We start from the raw sequence: 22,843 nt of genomic DNA, 5'->3' as shown, positions 1-22,843 counted from the left end.
CTTGCAGGGAGACTGCTGGCCGGCTGAGTGCCACATGCCCCCCTCTGCTCCTCGGGATTCACTGAGTTCTCCCGTGCTCACTCTCTCGAACGCCTTTGTCAGCTCCCAGGGTCTCTCATGTGGGAAGCCAGGCAGCAGCCATACTGTCTGGAATAAGTGGCCATCTAGCAGCAACTCCCTGCAGCTGCCCAGCTGATGCCAAAGCTGGGACACTGCGTGTCTGTCTCCTTGTCTCTCTCCAACACCCACCCCCACTGGACAGAGCTCAAGGGTGCCTTCGAAGTACTCCATAGTCCCCTGCCCTTCAGTTCTTCTCACTTCCTCTCGGCCCTGAACTCATCCTCCCCTTCTTTTCTCCTTCCCGCCACCACCTCCTCCTCACCTGTTTTCTCCCTCCTTCTCTACAACTCCTCCTTTTGGCTCTGTATCTCCAGATCCTCCTCTTGTTCTGACATCGTCCTTTTCTCCTTTACACCACTCAGTCTCCACTGTCTCCTGCTTTCCAGTTCTTGTACTTACCCTCATTCTCAAACGCCTCCTCCTCTTCTCTATTCTTTCCTTCACAACCTCCACCACCAGTTTTCTCCCTCTCCGTCCTCCTCCTCCATCATCTGTTGGGTCTGTACCTCCTAGTCCTCCCCTTACTGAGGGATTCTTTTTCACATCCTCTAGGTTGACATCTTTTCTTCCACTTACCTCTCCTCGAAACCGTCCACTTCTACTCTTCTTCCACCGCCCTGTCCTCTGCCTGTTTTCTTCATCTACTATGCTCTTCCGCCTCCGTCTTTCTAACACCTTTGTGTTTCCTCCATTTCCGTCTCCTCTTCTACTTCCGCACCGTCTTTTCTTCCTTCAGGGTCTCCTTCTCCCCATACGTCCCTGTCCCTCCCCCTCACAGATTCCATTCACAAATCCAAATCCCAATTCCCACATGCACCCCTTCTTCTCAGGTCCCTTTCACCCTCTGGCAAAGTTCTCCGCGTCATCGTTGTCCTGCTCTTCTTTTCTTCCCAACACCACCTCCTCCTACGCCTTCTTTCTTCTTCTTCCCTCCTCCTCCTCCTCCTCCTCCTCCTCCTCCTCCTCCTCCTTTTTCCTCCGTACCCTCCAGTCCTCTTGTTATGATGTTACCCACGTTCCATTTTCAACTGCAGCCCCCATAGTCTGCAGCCATTCAGTTCTTCTCAATTCCTCTTGTCCTAGAACTCATCCTTCTCTTCTTTTTCCTGCCAACACCTCCTCCACCCGTTTTCTCCCTCCTCCTCCTCCAACTCCTCCTCTTGGTTCCAAACCTCCTCGTCCTTGACAGGTTCTTTATTTTTTTTTCTTTTTGGGGCCAACCTGGTGATGCTAAGGGGTTACTCCTGGCTCATGCATTCAGGAATTACTCCTGGTGGTGCTCAGGGGACCCTATGAAATGCTGGGAATCGAATCTGGGTCGGCCGTGTGCAAGGCAGATGCCCTACCCGCTGTGCTATCACTCAGCCCCATTAAGAGGTTCTTTTTCACTGCCTTGACTCCTCTCTGCCGTCTTCTTTTCTTCGACTTACCTCTCCTCAAACTCGTCCTCTTCTTTTCTTCTTCCCTCCACCACCCCATCCTCTGCCTATTTTCTTCATCTCCTATGCTCGTCCACCTTCTCCGGATCTAACTTCTTTGTGTTTCCTCCATTTCCGTCTCGTCTTCTACTTCCGGTTCATCTTTTCTTCTTCCACGGTCTCACTCTCCCCACACATTCCATCCCTCCCCGTCACAAATTCAATGCACAAGTTCACATGTCTCTTCCCACAGACACTCCTTCTGATGTCCCCTTCATCTTCTTCTGACATATTTCTCCTCGACGTTGTCCTGCTCTTCTTTTCTTCTTCCCACCATCACCTCCTCCTCCACCTGTTTTCTCCCTCCTCCTCCTCCAACTCCTTCTTTTGGCTCCGTACCTCCAATTCCACCTCCTGTTCTTATGTTGCCTCCTTTCTTTTTCACCACTCTGCCTCCACTGCCTGCTGTGGGTACAAGTAGGTGTGTTTGTCCATATGTGTGTATTTGTGTATATGTCTGGTATGTACAGGTGTATTTTAGTGTTTCTGTATATGTCTGTTTATATCTTTGTGTGTCTTTGTGACCGTATGTGTGTGTATATGTCAGGGTGTTTGTGAGTCTACGTCTTTGTGTCTCTGTGTACATGAAGTATCTCTGTATGTGTGTTTTGTCTAGTGTGTGCATGTGTGTCCACATGTGTGTATATTCCTGTGTGTGTATATATGTCTGTGTTATGTGTGTGAAAATGATCTGTGTGTGTCTGTGTATTTATACATCTGTGTGCATCTGAGTGTCTGAACATATGTCCATGTGTGTCTGTGTAATTGAGACCTTGTGTCTATGTATATATCTGTGTCACTATGTGTCTGCTTTTATGTCTGTATGTGAGCATGTGTGTCTCTGTCTATGTGAGTTATGTCCGTTTGTGCATGTGTGTGTGCCTGTGTGTGTCTAGGTGTATCTGTGTGTATATCTATGTGTTTCTCAGTAAATGTCTGTGTCTGTACATGTCTATGTATCTGTTAGTGTGTATGCCTGTATGTATCTGTGAGTGCATCTGTTGTATGTCTGTGTGAGCATGTGTGTTTTTGTGTGCATATGTCTGTATGTCTATGTATATATCTATGTCTCCCTGTGTATCTGTATGTTATGTACACATGTCTCTGTATTGTCTGTTGTCTCTGTGTGCATTTGGTGTGTATCTGTGTTTGGCCGTGTATGTTTCTGCGTGTATGTCTTTTGTATCTGTGTATGTCTATGAGTCTGTGTATAAATCTGTGAGTCTGTGTCTGCATGTATGTGACCTTGTATGTGCCGATGTATATATCTGTTGCCTTTGTGTTTATGTCTATGTATCTGTCTTTTATGTATATGTCTATGTGTGCATGTCTCTGTCTATGTATGTGTGCATCTGTGTATGACTGTATGTCTGTGTATGACTGTCTGTGTGTGCCCATGTGTGTGTCTCTGTTGTATATACCCATGTCTCTGTATGTGACTGTGCACATGTTTCTGTGTGTACATCTATGTGTGTGTCTCTGTAATTGTCTGTGTTGTGTGTGTGCATATGTTTCTGTATATATGCCTATGTGTCTCTGAATACAGCTGTGTGTCTCTGTTTCTGTCTATATGTCTGTGTTTTGACAATTGTGTATCACTTGATCACTTGACTTCCTGTTAATTGTCGATTTGCTTGAGCGGGCGCCAGTAACGTCTCCATTTGTCCCTGTCGCGTGCTAGTGTGGCCCGATGGCATCCAAGCATAGCTGTTTCAATTTGTCTTTGGGAGACATGAATAGCGTTCTCATCCTGTTTGTGTAGGGCCCAGGTCTCTGAGGTGTATGTTAATGCAGGAAGAAGAGTGGAATCTAAGAGATGTGCCTGAAACCAGAGGTTCTTCGTCCTCTTAGCTATTTCTAAGACAATTGTGTATGTCTGTGTAAATGTCTGTTTGTCTCTCTGTGTGTATGTGTATACTTGTGTATATATCTGAGTATCTGTTTAGATGGTTGTTCGTGTCTGTGTGATGCATGTGTGTCTGTGTTGTCTGTGTGTACGTGTGTCTGTACATATGTCTTTGTATGTCTTCATGTATATGTATGTGGGTTTTGTCTGTGCATGTCTGTAAGTATCTTTGTGTGTCAGTGTGTATACATCTTTGTGTCTCTGTATATGTATTTGTGTACATGTCCACATCTGTCTGCCTATGGATCTGTTCTGTCTCTTTGTATGTCTGTATATATGTCTATATGCAAAAGGGTGCGTGTGCATATGGGTGTCTGTGTATGCCTGTGTGTATCTGTGTCTTCAAGTGTTTGTGCGAATGGGAGTATATTTATGTGCATATGTGTGTATCTATATATCTGTCTCTCTCTTTTGTATATGTCTGTGTTGTGTATGTGCATGTTTGTGTGTGTTTTGTGTTAATGTTTGCACGTATGTCTGTGTCTATTTGATTATGCCTGTCTGTGCATGTCTATTTATATATCTGTGAGTCTCTCTGTGTGTCTCTGTGTGTGCATGTCTGTGTGTCTGTGTTTTTCTGTATATATGTGTAGCCCAGAATTACTCCCGTATCCCCCACTAAAAGAAAACACAACCACCTCTTGAGGGAAAAGAGACGTTTCTACCTATCTTCTGAATCAAGTTAGGAGAAGAAAGATTCGTTCAGGGGGACCCAAAGGACTGGGCCTCCTGTGACAAGGAAACAGCTGCCTCTTTTCTAAACACTCCGGCATGAGGTGAGTCTGCAGTTGGGGGAGAAAGCAGGGAGACTCTGGCACACAGACCTCACTGCAAGGAAGGGACACTCAGCACACAGCTTATAGAGCAGCTTAGAAGACGCAGTCGAGTATACAGATCGGGACTAGGGCCGGAGCCGCAGGAGAGTGGGGAAGGCGTCTGTCTGTCCTACATGCAACAGACCCAGGTTCAATCCCCGACAACCCCCAGGACCCCCTCCTCACCAAGAGTGACTCCTGAGGAGAGCCAGCAGTAAGCCCTGACCACCACCATGTATGAGCCAAAAAACTGAAATATTAATAATAATATTAAAATGTAGGACTGGAGCGAAGGCACAGTGGGTAGGGCGTTTGCCTTGCATGCGGTCGACCCAGGCTTGATTCCTCCTTCCCTCTTGGAGAGCCCGGCAAGCTACCAAGAGTATCTCAACCGCATGCCAGAGCCTGGCAAGCTCCCTGTGGCGCATTCGATATGCCAAAAACAGTAACAACAAATCTCAAAATGGAGATGTTACTGGTGCCCATTCGAACAAGTCGATGAACAATGGGACAACAGTGTGACAGTGCAAATTTTAAATATTAAAATGCGCAAATTACTCTTTAACATCAATGTGTAAGATTGTAAAATGGAGCCTAAATTCAGACTAGTCTCTCTTGTTTATATGTCTGGGTGTGAGTGTGTATACACCTTGGTATGTGTTTGTGTATGTCTGTTTGTATGTCTGTGTGTACATGTGTGCCTGTGTGAGTCTCATTGCATGTGCACATATGTGACTGTGTATATATCTGTGTAAGTGCATGTGTTTGTACCTCTGTATGTGTCTGTGTATATGTTCGTGGTTTTTTTCCTTTTTGGGTCACACCTGGCGATGCACAGGGGTTACTCCTGGCTCTGCACTCAGGAGTTACTCCTGGAGGTCCTCAGGGAACCATATGGAATGCTGGGACTCGAACCCGGGTCGGCCGCATGCAAGGCAAACGCCCTCCCCGCTGTGCTATCTCTCCAGCCCTATGTTCATGTTTTGTCTGTGCGCATGTCGGTATATGTCTGTGAATATGTCTGTGTGTCAAGAGTCCATGTGTATATATCTGTTGCTTGTGTATATTTGTGTGTGTCTGTACGTATATGTGTACATGTGTGTTTCTATGTCTGTGTTTCTCTGTGTGTGCATGTGTGTCTGTGGATATATTTGGGTCTGTGTGTTTACAGTATTTTTCTGTGAATATGTCTGCATGTACATGTGTATATCTGTGTCTGTCTGTGTATATGTTTGTGACTGTTATGTTGCATGTGTGTGTGACTGTGTCTATGTATATGACCCTATCTGTCTGTGTTTATATCTGTATGTCTGTATACACATCTATTTGTGTCTGTTTGCAGTGTGTCCATGTATATGTCTGTGTGTATGTGCATATGTCTATGTATGTTTGTGTGTGACTGTGTCTATGTATGTGTCCATGTGTGTCTGTGTATATGTCTGTGTGTCTGCATGTGGGTGCTTGTGCATGTGTCGCTGTGTGCAAGTGTGTATATGTTTCTGGGTGTCTCTGTGCAGAGGTTTTGTGTATATCTCTGTTTTGCGTGCATGTGTGTCTGTGTATATGTCTGTGTGTATCTGACTGTCAGTGTAATGTCTGTATGTCTCTGTGTATATGCCTGTCTCCGTGTGTACATGTGTGTGTTTGTGTATATGTCTGCGTGTATGTGCATGTGCCTGTGTGTACATCTTTGTATTTGTGTTTGTATGTGAGTGTGTGGATGGATTATGTCTATATACATCTCTATGTGTGTCTCTGTGTGTCCGCGTACATGTCTCTGAGTATCTGTATATGTGCATGTGTGTGTATCTGTCTGTATAAGTTTGTGCATATGTCTTTGCTTGTCTGTGAGTGCATGTGTTTGTGTGTCTATGCACATCTCTATGTGTGACTGTTTCTGTATGTTTGTATGTGTCTCTGTGTTCTTGTGTGGGCACTGTGTCTGTGTATGTCTATGTATGTTCATCTATGTATGCTTGTGTATATGTCTGTGTTTCTGTGTCTATGTCTAATGTGTATGTGTGTGCATGTTTCTGTGTATGTCTATATGTCTGTGTGTGTCTGTGTTCATGTGTCTATATAGACATGAGCGTCTTTGTATATATAAAACTGTGTCTCTGTGTGCATTTGTGTATGCCTGTGTGTCTATATATCTGTGTATGTTTGTGTGAGCATGTGTGTTGGCGCATGGGTATGTCAGTGTACATATTTGTGTGTGTCTGTGTATGTCTCTGTGCACATACAAGTGTGTTTGTGTGTATCTTGTGTCTGTGTAATTTAAATTTGTATGTGTTTGTATATCTGTGTATATATGTGTGTGTCTGTACGTTCATGTCTGCTCTGTGTATCTGCATGTGTCTCTGTATCTGTCTGAGCATATATATATATATCTGTGTGTGGTTATGTGTGTCTCTGTATATGTCTGTTGTGTCTGTGTGTCTTTTTGTGCACAAGTGTATGCATCTGTGTATAATTCTGTGTATCTATGTGTCTGTGTATATGTCTATATGTGTATTTGTGTCTGTGTAGAAGTGTGTCTGCATATATGTCTGTATGTGTCTTGCACATCTGTGTGTGGATGCCCATATGTCCCTATGTATATCAATTTTGTATCTGTGTGTGCATGTTTTGAGCCTGCACATAATTTCATGCTGTGACTGTGCTGCATGTGGGAGTATGTCTGTGTCTGTCTGTGGGAGCCTGTCTGTATCTAGGTCTATGTGTGCATGTGTATGTCTTTATATAAGTCTCTGTGTGTGTATCTGTGCATGCATTGGGTGTGTCTGTGTATATGTCTGTGTGTCTGTCTATGTCTGTCTAGGTGTTTGCTTATGTGTGCGTGTCTCTGTGTCTATGCATAGATCTGTGTGTCTCTGATTGTCTTTGTATGTGAACTGTGTCTCTGTATGTCTGTGTGGGTCTCTGTGCATATACGTCGGTTTGTGTGCCTTTGGATATGTCTGTGTGTCTGTCTCCTTTTGTATATGTCTGTTTGTGTCTGTCTATGTCTGCATGTCTGTGAATATATCTGTGTGTCTGTTCATGCATCTGTATGTTTGTGCAAATATCTGTGTGTCTCTGTCTGTATATGACTTTGTGCTCTGTGTGTATATGCCTTTGTATGTCTCTCTATATGCATGTGGGTGTGTGTCTTGTGTATCTGTGTGTGCATGCATGTTTTCATCTGTTTATGTACCTGTGTTTGTATGTCTGTGTATGTGTGCTTTTGTGTAAATGTCTGTATGTATCAGTATGTTTGTGTGTGCATGTGTGAAGGTCTGTGTGAGGCATGTACATGTCTGTCTCTATGTGAGTCCATCTGTCTCTGAGTCTATATATATGTTTGTGTCTCTGTATCTGTGTATATGTCCGTGTGTGCATGCATGTGTGTCTGTGTAGATGTCTATGTGTATATCTGTGTATATGTCTTGTGTGTCTCTTGTGTGCGTATGTCTTTATATGTCTGTGCACATCTATGTCATGTATGCATCAGTATCAGTGTATGTCTGTGTTTGCTCTTGTAGTACATTGTCTATAAATATGTCTGCTTGTGTCTGTGTGAGCATTTGTGTGTCTGTATGTAAATCTATCCATCTTCTCTGTGTGTTTGCATGCGCATGTGTGTTTCTGTGTGTCTGTGTATATGTCTCTCTGTGTGTATATGCTTGTGTATGTCTTGTGTGTATATATCCGTGTGCCTCTATCTGCATGTGTCTGTGAGCATGTATGTGTCTGTGTATATGTCTGTGTGTACGCAAGGGCATGTCTTTATATATGTGACTCTGGCTGTATGTCTCTAAATCTGTGTAGTGTTTGTGTATTTGTGTATATATATGCATGTGAGTGTTTTGTGTACTGCTCATGTGTGTTGTGTGTCTATGTATATATCTTGTGTGTCTGTGTATATGTCTATGTGCTTTTGTGTCTGTGTGCTTTTGTGTCTGTGTGTGCCTCACTGTGTCAGTGGGTGTACATATGTTATGTGTTGTGTATATGTTTGTGTATGTCTAATTCTGTATATATGTCTGTTGTATATATGCATGTTTATTTCTGTGTCTGTGTATACATGTGTGTCTGTGTATATGTTCCTGTGTCTCTGGGTGTGTGTCTGTATGTCTATCAGTGCCTGTTTGCCTGTGTACATATATTTATTGTCTGTGCATGTACTCATGTGTTTCTGTATGTACATATACAGACACACAGACACACACACCAGTGTAGTATGCGTCTGTGTGTCTGTGTCTGTCTGTGTGTCAGTGTGTGCGCATGCATGAGTGTCTAGATATGTCTGTGTGTGTCTGATTCTGTGTGTATGTCTGTTGTGTGCCTGCATACGTGTTTTTGTGTATGTCTGTGGTGTTTGTGTGCATGTTTGTGTATGTCTGTTTATATATCTGTATGTCTGTCTTTTTCTGTGTACGTGTAGGCATTTGTGCATAATTCTGTGCGTATGTGTTTCTGTATATGTTGTGTGTGTCTGTGTGTGCATCTGTGTCTGTGTATAAGTGTGCATCTGTATATGTCTATGTATATGTGTCCACACACACGTGTGCATCGCTGTCTCTATGTCTATGTGTATCTCTGAATATGTCAATTTTTATGTGTGTGAATGTTGTGTGTATAAGTACAAGTTGTGACAGTGCTACATGATGGCGCCTGTGAATCTGTACCTATGTCTACATATGTGTGTGTCTTTTTATATGTCTCAGTGTTGTATCTTTGCAAGCACTGGGTGTGTCTGTGTATACATCTACGTCTGTGTATGCTTGTATGTGTGCACATGTCTGTGTGTCTGTATATATGTCTGTGTCTGAGGGTACATGAATTGTGAGTCTGTGTATAAGTTCGTGTTATGACTGTGTTGCTTGTGGGTGTTGTCTGTGTATATGCCTGTGTATCTGTGTGTGCATTGGGTGTTTCAGAGTGTATATATCTATGTCTCTGTGTGTCTAGCTATATTTCTGTGTATATGTTTGTCTGTATACACGCTTCTGTCTTTGTACATGGCTTTGTGTCTTTGAGTCTGTGTCTGTCAATGTGTGAACATGTGTGTGTCTCTGTATATGTATGTGTGTCTGTGAAAGCATGTGTCTATATATGTTTCTGTGTGTTTGCACATGTGTGTGTGGCTATGTATATTTCTGTGTGCCTGTGTAGATATGTTTCTGTCTGAATGTGTACATGTTGTGAGTCTGTGTATAAGACCCTGTTGTGACATGTTGCATATGGGTATGATTCTGGGTATATGTCTGAGTCTGTGTGTATCTCTGTGCATATATGTGTCTATGCATATGTGTGTGCATGCAGATTGGGTGTGTCAGTATTAATTTAATGTGTGTCTGTGTGTCTGCTATAAGTCTGTGTGTCTGATATGACTGTGTGGGCTTGCAGATGTCTTTTGAGTGTGTGTATGCCTGGTGTCTGTGTGTATGTCTGTGTCATTCTGTGTGTGCACATGTGTGTCTCTATATATGTCTGTATGTGTCTCTTTGTGCATGGGTCTGTATGTTTCTGTACACATGTGTCATGCAATTGTGTATCTTCATATATGTGTGTATGTATACATATATACATATGTGTCACTTGTATGTGTGCATGTGTTTCTATGTATACGTTTGATTTTGTGTCTGTGAGTCTGTGTGTCCACGTATATATCTGTGTGTGCATGTGGCTGGGTGTTTATGTATATGTGTGTTGCTCTCTGTATACATGTGTCTATGTACATGTCTTTGTGTTTGTGTATATGTCTGTGTCTCTGTGTGCATGTCTGTCTGAATACACCTGTTTGTGTATACATCTGTTTGCTTCTGTGTTTCTCAGTGTCTGTGTATGTCTCTATGTGTTATGGTATCTGTGTGTGCATGTGTTTATGTCTGTGTATATGTGTTGTCTGAGTGTGTGCATGTTTGTATCTGTGTGTATGTATCATGTCTGTGTATATGAGTTAGTGTACGGATCTGTTGTCTGTGTGTGCATGTGTGTCTGTGTATATGTCTGTATCCATAGCTTTGTGTGTCTTTGTGTCTGTGTCAGTGTGTGGATATGTGTGTATCTGTATATATGTTTGTGTGTTTGTATACACATGTGTCTGTACGTATATGTCTGTGTCTGCACATGCCTGTGTGTCTGTGTGTGTGGCTACGATTATGTCTCTATGTCTGTGTATATGTCTGTTTCTGTCTGTGTGTGCAACCGTTGTGAGTCTGTTTAAATCCCTATTGTGAGTTGGTGCATGTGGCTATAGGTCTGTGTGTGTGTCTGAGTCTTTGCGTGTGTATCTCTGTGCATATGTATTTTCACATATGCCCGTGTGTATCTGTGTGTGCACTGGGTGTGTCTGTATAAATTTATTGAGTGTCTGTGTGTCTATCTATAGGTCTGTGTGGGCTTGTGTGTGCACATATGTGTGTCTGAGTGTAATTCTGTGAATGTTTGTGTCTAGTGTCTGTGACTATGTATATATGTGTGTGTTTTTGTGTCTATGTGTCCCTGTGTCGGTATGTGCACATTTGTGTGTCTGCAAACGTCTATGGATGTTTGTGTATGCACATCTGTGTGACATATGTATATATGTGACAGTCTGTGTCTATGTGCCCGTGTGTAAACATGTTGTCTCTGCATAAGACCGTGTTGTGTGTTGCATGTGGGTGTGTCTGTGTATATGTCTGGGTGATTCTGTGTGCGATTATGTGAGTGCTTTCCCATATGCCTGTCTGTGTATCTGTCCGTGCACTGGGGTGTCTGTATAAATTAACTGTGTGTCTGTGTGTCTATTTCTGTGTGTCTGTGCATTTCTGTTTGTGCTTTTATGTGTCTGTGTGTGGTCTGTCTGAATTTATACCTATGTGTCTATATATCTGTACCATTGTATGTCTATATATGTGTGTGTGATGTTGTATCTGTGAATATCTGTGCATGTCTGTATGTGTGTGTATGTGTCCATCTGTATATCTCTCTGTGCGTGAATGTGTGATTCTCTGTGTGCATGTGTGTGCCTGTTTAACCATATGTGAGTATCTGTGTATCTGTCTGTGTTTTGCGTGTACAGGTGTATTTGTGTGTGCCTCTGTATATGTCTGTGTGTGCATGTGTTTGTGTCTCTATATATTTCTCTGTGTGTCTTTGTGCATATGTGTGTCTATGTCAGTGTGTTTGTGTGTATACATCTTTGTGTCTCTGTGTACATAATGTGTTTCTGTATACGTATTTTATCTTCTGTGTGCCCACGTGTGTATCGCCTGTGTTTGTGTATATATCTGTATATTTATATGTCTATGTGCATGTGTCCATGTGCATGTGTGTGTCTGAGCATATGCCCATGTGTGTCTGTGTGATTGTGAACTTGTGTCTATGTATATATGTGTCACTATGTGTTTGTGTTTCTGTTTATATGTGAGCATATGTGCCTATCTCTGTATGTGGGTGTGTGTCTATGTATATGTCTGTGTGTATCTGTTGTGTGTCTGTGTCTGTATATGTCTAAATGGGTCTCTGTGTGCATGTGCATCCGTGTGTCTCTCTGTGTATATATCTGTGTATATATGTCCGTGTCAGTCTGATTGTGTCTGTGTGCTTATGTATCTGTGTCTCTGTATCTGTGCATCTGTATTTTGTGTTTGTGCGCATGTGTTCACCTGTGTATATATCTGTGTGTATGTATCTCTGCATGTGTCTGTGTCTCTGTTAGTGCATGTGTATGGCTTGGTAGATGCCTGTGTATCTGTGTGTACACTGGGTGTGTCTGTATACATATATGTGTGTCTGTCTATATGTCTGTGTCATTGCCTCTGTGTGTTTATGTACATATGTGTGTGCCTTTGTTTCTATGTATATATATACCAATGTAAGTCTTTGTGTGTTTCTGTGTGTATGTACCATACGTGTTTTGTATATATGTCTGTGTATATCTGTATATGTCTCTGTGTGCAAATGTGTCTATGCACATGGGTCTGAGTTTGAATATGTCTAGGTAAGTCTGTGTGTATCTCTCTGTGAAATTATGTATGTGTCTTGGTACATGTCTCTGTGTATCTGTGTGTGCACTGGGTGTGTCCTTGTATATATATTTGTGTGTCTGTTTATGTCTGTATGTCTGTGTAATGTCCATGTGTGCTTATATGTGCATGTATGTCATCTCTGTGTCTTGTGTATGTGTGTCTATGTTTAAGCATGCCTGTGTGTCTTTGTACATATCTGGTGTGTCTGTGTATCTATGTGTCTTATATCAGCGTGTGCATATGTGTGTGTCTATGCATATGTCTGTGTGCATGTGTCTGTGAGCATGTGTGTGCATCTTTTTCTATGTCTCTGAGTCTCTGTGTGTATCTCTGTGTCATGTTCTTCTTTGCATACGTATATGTGTATATCTGTGTATGCACTAGGTATCTGTGTATATATGTGTCTGTCTATTCCTGTGTGTGCCGGTTTGTATGAATGTGTCTGTCTTTGTGTGTCTGTGAATATGAATGTGCATATCTGTGTCATTGTGTCTGTTTATATATATACATTTGTATCTTTCTGTCTGTGTATGTGTGTGTCTTTGTGTGCCTTTATGTCTGTCTGGCATTGTGCGTGCATGTGTGTGGATGTCTATGCCTGTGTATGTCAATTTTTTTCTGTGTGTGCGCGCATGTTGTAAGTGATGCATAAATCCATTTTGTTACTGTGTGGCATGTGTCTGTGTGAGTCTGTGTATCTGTGTGTGATTCTGAGTGTTTCTTGGTATATGTCTGTATCTCTGTGTGCATATCTGTGCATGTGTGAGCACCTGTGTATAAGAGCATGTTGTGGCTGTGTTGCATGTGGGTGTGTGTCCGTGTATGTGTCTGAGTCTGTGTGTGTATCTCTGACAGTTTATGATATTTGTGTGTTTTGGTATATATCTGTGCATCTGTGTATGCAATGGGTGTGCCTGTGTATATATAGTTGTGTGTCTATCTATATATGTGTCTGTGTTTACATGTCATTCTGTCTTTGAATATGTAAGTAAGCCTTTGTGTCTATGTATATGTGTCTTTATCTTTGTGTTTCTATGTTAATGTGCGCATGTGTGTCTATGTGTGTGTCTGTGTGTGCATATGTACTGGTGTGCATGTGTATGTGGCTGTCTCTAAGTATATGTATATTTGTCTATGTTTCTACTTGTGTCTGTGTGTTCGCATGTTGAGAGTCTCTGCATATGTCCGTGTTGTGACTGTGTGGCATGTGTGTGTCAGTCTGTGTATCTGTGTGTAATTATATGTCTCTTGGTATATGTATGTTTTTCTTTGTGTGCATTGCATGTGTCTGTGAATATGTATTGTATGTCTATATGTGCCTGCCTATATGTCTCTGTGTGTGTATGTTTTGTATATGGTATTGTGTCTGGGTGTCAATGTATATATGCATGTCTTTGTATCTATGTATATGTCCATGTGTGTCTTTGTGTGTCTCTGTGTATCAGTTCGTACTCATGTGTCTGTACATGTTTGTGTCTGTATGTGTGCATGCTTGTCTATGTATGTGACTGTGTGTGTGCATGTGTCTGTGCACATGTGTTTGTGTGTGGGTCTCTGTTTATGTCTGTTTGTGTCTGTGTGCATGTTGAGAGTCTGTGTATAAGTCCGTGTTGTGATTTGTTGCATGTGAGTCTATGTTTATGTCTCTGTGAGTCTGTTTGTGTCGGTGTGTGATTACGTGTGTCTTGGTATATGCCTGTGTATGTGTATTGGGTATGTCTGTGTATATATATGTATATATATATATTTGTGTGTCTGTGTATGTCTGTCTCTATATATGTACGCATGTGTGTATTTCAAAGTACATTTCAGTGGGCGCTTTTGTGTGTGCACGTGTGTTTGTGTGTGTCTGTATATATGCCTGAGTGTGTCCGTGTATATGCCTCTATGGATCTGTGTTTACGTCTGTATAGATCTGTGTCTTCTGTGTAACTATGTATATATGTGTCTTTATGTGTCTATGTACCGGTGTATGCGCACATCTGTGTCTGTGTGTGCACACGTCTGTGCATATGTGTGTGCATGCGTCTGTGCGCATGTGTGTGTATCTGTGTATATGTCTGTGTGTCTGTATGTGCACATGTTATGAGTCTATATATAAGACTGTATTGTGACTGTGTTGCATGTGGGTGTGTGTCTGTTTATATGCTTGCGTGTATATCTGTGTGTGTACTGGGAGTGACTGTGAGTCTATGTATCTGTGTACTTGTGTGTGTGCATGTTGTGTGTCTGAATGTGTCTTGTGTATATGACTGTGTATCTGTGTCATTGTATGCATGTGTGTCTTTGTGTCTCTTTAGTGTGTGCACACGTGTGTATCTGTGTGTAAGTCTGTGTGTGTGCACAGGTGTCTATGCACTGTCTGTGTGGCTGTCTGTATTTCTGTATGTCTATGTATGTCTGTTCTGTGCGCATGTTGTGAATCTGTGCAAGTCCATATTGTGTGTGTTGGGAATGTGAGTGTCTCTGTATGTATGTCTGTTTGTGATTATGTATATGTGGTATGTGTCTGTGTATGGATCTGTGTGTCTATATTTCTATGTGTCTGTGTATATATCTGTGCTTGTGTATATGCGCATGTGTCTGTATTTTTCTAAGAAAATGTGTCTGTCTTTGTGTATGTGTCTCTTGTGTCAGTGTGTGTGCATGTATGTCTCTGTATGCCTTTGTGTCACTGTGTGTGCATATGTACTTCTATGTATGCACCTGTCTGTATGCACATGTGTCTGTGTATGTCTAGTTGTGTTGGTGTGCGCATTTATCTGTGCATACGTGTCTGTACATGTATGTGTGTTGCATGTGTGTTAATGTGTATGTGTCTGTGTATATGTGTGTCTTTCTCTGCATTTATCTCTGTGGGTGTATGTGTCTGTGTATCTGTGTGTGCATGTATGTTTGCCTATGTATACATTTGTGTCTGTTTCTATGACTATATCAGTGTGTGTACATGTGTATTTATCTGTGAGTACCGCCTATGTATATGTCTGTGCATTTCTATGTTGTCTATGCATATATCTGTATCTCTGTGTTTTGGTGTATGTTCATGTTTGTATTTGTGTCTCTGTGTGTATGGATGTGTGTGCATGTTTTACCTATGAATATGTCTGTCGGTATGGTATATGCACACACATATGGATGTGTGCCTATGTATGTCTGTATGTGTATCACTGTGTCTGTGTCTGCATGTGTGTTTGTGTCTCGGTATATTTGTGTCTCTGTTTATGTGTGTGTCTATTTGTGTGTGTATGTCTGTGTGTGCAAGTGTGGTTTCTGTATGTTTGTGTGTCTTCGTGTGTGCATGTCTTCGTGTATATGCATATTTTCTGTGCATATGTTTGTTGTGTGTTCATGAATCTATATCTCTGTGTGGTATGCATATGTTTTGTAGCACATGTCTCTCTGTGCGCATGAGTGTTGCTGTGTGTCTGTTTGTGTGTGTGCATGTTTGTGTGTATGTCTGTGTTTATGTATATTTCGATGTGTGTCTGCCTGTGCATAAGTGTGTATATCTCGGTATGTGTCTCTATGTCTTTGTGGGAACATGTTTGCATGTTTCTGCATGTGTGTGTCTTTGTGCATATATCTGTGTGTGTTGATGTACCTGTATGTGCACTTGTATATATTTTTTCTGTGTTGGTGTGCATGTGTTTATGTCTCTGTCTATGTCTGTGTGTATACAGCATATGTATATGTCTGTGTATATATGCTTCTGTGTGTATCAATGTGTGTCTGTGACTATGCCAGAGTGTATCTGTGTGTGCATGTGGATGTGTGTGTCTCTGTGTGTGCATGTGATTGTGTGTTGGGATATAGGTCTGTATGTGGCTGTGCGTCAGTCTTTATGCTATGTTTGTCTTAATATCTGTGTATATGTCTGTGCATAAGCACGTGATTCTGTGTGTTGTTGTCTGTGTCTATCCATGTGTGTCTGTTTCTTTGAATGTTTGTGTGTACATTGTGTATTTTGTGTCTACATTTGTGTGTCTGTGCATATGTGTGGGTATGTGTGTCCATGTGTGTGTGTCTGTGCATGTGGATGTGTGTCTATGTCTGAATGTGTGGAATTGGTTGTGTGTTTGTGCATATGTCTATGTTTGTCTGGGTGTTGAGGTGGTGTCATTGTGTCTGTCTGTGATCAGGAATGTGTCTTTGTATATGTCTATATGTGTGTCTTTGTGTTTAGATGTGAATGTCTGTGTCTATGTCTGTATTTGTGTGTGCACTGTACTGCGTCTGTGTATACATGTGTGTATATATCTCTGTGCGTGCATTTGTGTTTGTATATGTCTGTTGTTGGTGCATGTGTATTTTTGTCTGTGTATGCATGTGTTTGTGTGTCTTTGTATATATGTGTGAGTGCCTATGTATATGTCTGTGTGCATGTTTCTTCCGTGTCTATGTATATATGTCTTTCTCTGTGCTGTGACTATGTGTACATGTGTGTATATGTTTGTGTTAGTGTGTTGTGTTTGCATTGGGTGTGAGTCTGTTTATATGTCTGTATCTCTGTGTGTCTTAGTGTACGTCTGTGTCTCTGTGCTGTGTCTATGTGTCTCTGAGTGTGTCTATGTCATTGTGTATATCTTTGTGTGTGCATGTCTGTATGTGCATGTGTGCTTTTCTATGTAAATATCTATGTGTCACTGCATCTGTGTGTGCATGTGTATCTGTGTGTCTGAATATATGTCTTTGTGCATTTCCTTGTATATATGCCTATGTGTGTCTGTGCATGTCCGTGTGCACATACTTCAGTGAGTATATGTTTGTTTCTGTGTGAATATGTGTGTCTTTTCTATGCATGTGTGCATGTCTCTGTTGTGTATATATCAGTATGTATATGTTTCTGTGCATCTCAGTGTGTCCGTATGTCTGCGTGTGTGTGGGTGAAGGTGTGTGTTGGTGTGTGTGCATGAGTATGTCATGGTATATGTCTGTATCTCTGAACATGTCTCAGTGTCTGTGCACTTGTCTGTGTGTTTTTGTGTATGTGTGTCTCGCACTATGTATGTCTATGTGTGTGCGTGTGTGCTTCCATGTGTGTGAATAGAGACGTTACTGGCACCCGCTCGAGTAAATCGATGAGTAACGGGGTATCAAGTGATCAAATGATGTCTTCCCGTGTTTATCTATATGTTTAGGTCTGCATAAGTGAGTCTGTGTAAATGAATGCATATGCGTGTGTATGTCTATGTATCTATCTGTGTCTCTGTTTCTGAATATAAGTCTGTGCCCGAGTTGCACATGTGTGTTTTCAGTGTCTGTGTGTCTCTGTGTCTGTGATTGTTTCTGTGTGTGTCTGTATATGTCTGTGGATATCTGTATGAATATGTGTACAGGTGTGTGTATCTCTGTGTCTGAGTGTATGTCTGTGTAAATCTATCTGCATCTGTGTGTCTCTGTGTTTGTGTCCCTGTGTTCTATGCATACATCTTTGTCTCTCTCTGTGTGTTTGTGTGTGCGTGCCTCTGTGTGCCTGTTTGTACATATCTGTGTTTATGTATATGTCTATGTGTGCTCATGTGTGTGCTGTGTCTGTGTATATACCTGTGTCGTGTATATGTCAGTGTCTGTGTGACTGTGTCTGTAGCTACGTATATATCTGTGTGAGACTATGTGTCTGTATCTCTCTGCGATTATGTGTGTGTTTTGGTATATGACTGTGTGTATCTGCATGTGAAGTGGGTTGCCTGTGTATACCTATTCATGTGTCTGTGTGTGTCTGCCTACATGTCTGTATATCTCTGTAGATTTCTGTGTGTGGTTATGTCTTTTGTGTCTGTGTGTGTGTGCAGAGTATGTCTCTGTATGTCTTTGAGTCTATGTATAAATATGTGTGTGTCTATGGGTGAGTTTGTGTATGTGTCTGTATTTCTGTGTGTCTCTGTGTGTGCATACGTGTGATCCTATGTGTGTATATCTATTCGTGTGCTTATGTATGTCTGTTGTCTTTGTGTGCATGTGTATCAATACAAGTCTGCTTATGTCTATGTGTGCATGTCTTTGTGTGTCTATGTGCATATATGTGTGCATCACTATGCATCTGTGTATGACATCTGTGTGCCCGTGTGTGTGTCTGTTTGTATATATCTGTGTCTGTGTGTGACTGAGCATGTGTTTCTGTGTATATAAGTATGTCTTGTGTATTTGTCCGTGTTGTGTGCATGTGTTTCTGTGTGTCTATATGTCTGTGTATCTCTAAATGTACATGTGTATCTGTGTATATGTCTTTGTGTGTAGTATGTCTGTGTGTGCGCATGAATATCTGTATATGTCTGTGTCTTGATGTGTGCATGTGTTTATCTGTGTGCGACCGTGTATATGTTTGTGCGTCTCTATGTGTTCATGGTGTGTTGGTATATGTCTATGTGTACGTGTATATCTGTGTGTGTCTTTGTCTATGTCTGTGTATAGGGGTATCTGTATGTGTCTGTGTTTATTTCTGTGAGTGCATGTTGGTGTGCGTTAGTGTATATGCTTGTGTATCTCTCTGCGTACATATATATCTGTGTGTCTCTGTATGTGGTGTGCTTCTGTCTGGGTATATGTCTATTGTGTGCATGTGTGTCAGTCTGTATATGCTTCTGGGTTCTGTGCGTACATGCAGATATGTGCTGTGTCCATATTTGTATGTCTGTGCATATGTATGTGGGTTTATCTCTGTGTGCGCACATGCTTGTGTGTCTGTATGAGTCTATTTCATGTCTGCATGTCTATATATGTGTCTGTGCATATGCATGTGGGTGTGTCTATGTGTGTGCATTGGGTGTGTGCCTGTGTATGTATCTGTCTCTTTGTGTGTATATGACTATGCCTTTGTGTGAGCATAGGCATATATCTGTGTTTGTGTGTCCGTGTGTACATCTCTATGTGTGCATGTGTGTCTATGTGTGTGCATATATGGGTCTGTGTGTATGCATAGTGTGTATGTGCATGTCTCCGTATGTCTATGTGTCTCTGTTGTGCATGTCTGTGTGTCTGTAGGTTGGTATGTCTGTCTCTGTGGGTGTGTGCGTCTGTGTGTCTGTATGTATATGTGTGTTTCTGTATATGACTGTCTCTCTGTGTGTATGCATGTCTATGTGCGTGCATGTCTGTGTGTGTTGCTGTGTCTGTGTATATATCTGTGTGTATCTGTGACTGTGTGTGCATGTGTTATGTTTCTCTCTGTATATGTCTGTGTGTGTCTGTGATTTTGTATGTCTGTGTGTATGTCTTGTCTGTGAATGTATGTGTATGTGTTTACCCATGTGTATGTGTGTGTGTCAGTGTCTGTGTATGTATCGCATGTGTGGGAAGAGGGTGAGCAAGTCTGTAGAATCTCTGCAGACGAGTCCCGAGAGAGGGGCAGAGAGGTGGGTGTGGTCAGTGTGCTCCAGTCAGAGCTGCAAATGGATGGAGGGCGCGGACACCGTCCATCAGCTTACCAGCAGCAGACACACACACACACACGTGTGTTCCAGGGCCGCTGTGGTGCTCCTCTAGACGATGACGGCACGGCCTTCCTCACTGCTGCTTAGGAAACGCCGGTGCCTGCATACAGAGGTCAAGGCCCAAAGGGTTGCACCCTTTCCACTCTGTATGGGCCACATTGAGTCTGTGTGTATGGTGTAGCTTATCTTTGAGTGTGCATGTGGGTATGCATTTGTGTATGTCTCTGTGTACACATCTGAGTGTATGTTTGTGTCTATGAGTGAGTGCTATGTGTCTCTGTGTGTACACGTGCGTCCGCGTATGTTTGTGTGTGCTCATAGGTTGTGTCTTTGTATGTGTGTGTCTGTGTATAGATGGGTATATGTGCATGTCTCTATATGTTTGTCTGTGTCTTGTTTCCTTATCTTTGAATACATCTGTGTGCCTCTCTGTGTGCACACGTGTATGCATTTCTGTATATCTCTGTGTCTGTGTGATCATGTCTATGTGCTTATGTATGTATCTATGTGCCTGGGTGTCTCTGTATATGTATGTGTGTGTGTCAGTACATGTGATGTCTGAATATGTCTGTTATTTTGTGTGTTTCATCTCTATGTCTGTGGATATGTGTGTGTTGTCTATGTGAGCAGTTCGTGTCTCTGTATGAACGTATATCTGTGTATAAATGTCTGTGCGTCTGTCTGTGTGTATGTGCATGTGTCTGTGTGTCCAGGTAAATATCTGTGTCTCTGTGGTCATTTGTGTATGTCTGTAGGTCTTCATGTGTGTTTCTGTGTAAATGTCGGTGTGTGTGTATCTGTGTTTCTATGTTTAGCTGTGTGCCTGTGTATATGTCCGTGTGTCTGTGTATATTTGTGTGTCAGAGTTTGTGTATGTATATATGTCTGATGTCTGTGCACATGTATCTGTGTGCGCATGTAGGTGTGCTGTGTATGTCTGTTTCTGTGTGTAAGTGTGTGTCTGTGTATCTGTCTGTGCCTGTGTCTACATCTACTTGTCTTGTGCTTACACTATGTGTGTCCATGAATATGTCTGTGTGCCTCTGTATGTGGGCATATGTGTCTGAGTCTATGTATTTGTTGTATTTGTGTGTCTATATTTGTAAATGTGTTTCTGTGTTTACATTTGTGTGTCTATGCATGTGGGTGTTTGCGTGCATTTGTTTTGTGTCTGTGTGCATCCGTGTATGTCTGTGTGTGCATTTGTGTGTCCGTGTATAAGTCTGTGTGCATATCTGTGTCTGTATATGTCTCTGTGTGTGCATTTGTTTCTGTGCATTTCTCTCTGTATATGTCTCTGTATCTTTGTGTATTCCTATCTCTGTGGGTACATGTGTTAGTCTGTGTACATGTCTGTGTTTCTACATGTGTCTGTGTGGGCATGTCTCTAGACATCTTTGTATTTGTGTGTATGCATGTAGGTATGTGTATATATGTATGTCTGTATCTTTGTGTGCATGTGTTTGTGTACATGTCTATAGTTTATGTCTGTATATGTGTGTATATGTATGGTCGCAAGTGCCTGTGTGAGCATGCATGTCTGTGTGAATATCTTTGTAGTCTGTGTATCTGTATATGTCTATGTCTCATTCTCGGTGTAGATATGTCTTTGTATGTGTACATGTTGTGTCTCTATGCCTGTGTGGATCTGTGTATTTCTGTGTAGATGTCTGTGTGTGACAGTGTTTGTGCATGGGTATGTCTGTGTCTATGTGTATCTGTCTATGTGTGTGTACATGTGTGTGGGTGCGCATGTGTAGGTGCATACAGATATATCCGTGTATCTATGTGTATGTCTGTGTGTCTGTGTCAGTGTGTGCACATCTGTGTATATCTGTTGTTTCTGTGTGTATATAGGTGTTGTGTGCATGTGTCTCTGTACACAGTTGTGTAAGTATATGTCTGTTGTGTATGTCTACATATCTGTCTGTGTGCATGCATAAGTACGTTTGTGTATGTGTGTACATGCATTTTTGTGTACATGTGTGTCTCTGATGTCTGTGTATTGATCAGTTGTGTCTGTGTCTCTGTTACCATGTGTGTCTCTGTATATGTCTGCATGTGTCTGTGTATACATGTGCATTTCTATGTACATGTGTCTCTTCATGTGTGTATGCAAATCTGTGTGTGCTTGTTGGTGTGTATATGTTGGTTATAGTCTATATCTGTGTATGTATATTGCATTTCTGACTTTGTGTTTCTGTGTATACTAGTGTCCTCACTATGTATATGTCTATGGGTCTCTGAGTCTACGTGTATGTGAAGTTTGTGTGTACCTGTGTGTGTATGTTTGTGTCTGGGTATACATCTATGTGTTTCTGTATGATGTGTCCATGTGTCTCTGTATATATCTTTGTTTCTCTGTATGTCTGTGTACATGTCTGTTGTCTCTGGTCAGCAGCTGTAAGTCTGTTGTGTCTGTGTGTATGCATGTGGGTGTCTGTGTGTATATGTCTGCAGATATCTGTGTGTGCATGTGCGTGCATGTGTGTCTCTGTATGTCTATATGTGCATATGTGTGAGATTGTATGTCTATGTGTTCATGTTTCTGTGCACACATGTTTGAATTTTTCTCTGAGTCTGTGTATATGTTTTTGAGTCTGTGTCTTTATCTGTGTGTGGATATGTGTGTGTTTGTATATGTGTGTGTATCTGCATGTGCACTGGGTATGTCTATATATATGTATTTTTGTGTGCCGTGTGTCTGTGTCTGTCCATATGTGTGTCTAAAATGTCTCTGTGTCAGCATGTAGGTGCCTGCATATCTGTGTATATACATGTGTGGGTATGTGTCTATATGGCTGTGTGTATACATGTGTATATGTGTATGTCTTTACATGAATTTTGGTGGCTGTGTATGGCGTTGTATATATCTGTGTCCCAGTGTCTGTGCACGTGTCTATGGGTATATATAGCGCTGTGTATCTGTGAATATGTCTGTGTCTGTCTTTGTCTGTGTGGCTCTGTGTGTTAATGTCAATGAATGCGTGTCTGTGTATATGTACGTGTGTTTGTGTCTGTGTTTCTATGTGTGTGTGGCTCTGTGTGTGAAAGTAGCTTTGTATATGTTTCTGTGTCTATATGTGTGTTATGTCTG

General features: G+C 41.8%; 1 long non-coding RNA gene across 1 annotated transcript in view; it reads right to left on the bottom strand.

The window, feature by feature from the left end:
* Nucleotides 1-4,244: 4,244 nt before the first annotated feature.
* The window catches only part of LOC130023315 (uncharacterized), a 168,616-nt gene continuing 150,017 nt past the window's right edge, over nucleotides 4,245-22,843 (bottom strand). Inside the window, exon 4 of the long non-coding RNA XR_008792450.1 lies at nucleotides 4,245-4,332. This is a non-coding gene — a long non-coding RNA (uncharacterized LOC130023315). The remainder of the gene's footprint in view (nucleotides 4,333-22,843) is intronic.

This window comes from Sorex fumeus, unplaced genomic scaffold, assembly GCF_029834395.1.
Source record: "Sorex fumeus unplaced genomic scaffold, SorFum_2.1 ptg000023l, whole genome shotgun sequence".
NCBI classification, from domain to species: domain Eukaryota; kingdom Metazoa; phylum Chordata; class Mammalia; order Eulipotyphla; family Soricidae; genus Sorex; species Sorex fumeus.
Note: the sequence above shows the minus strand (reverse complement) of the source record. Positions and strands in the feature narration are given on the sequence as shown.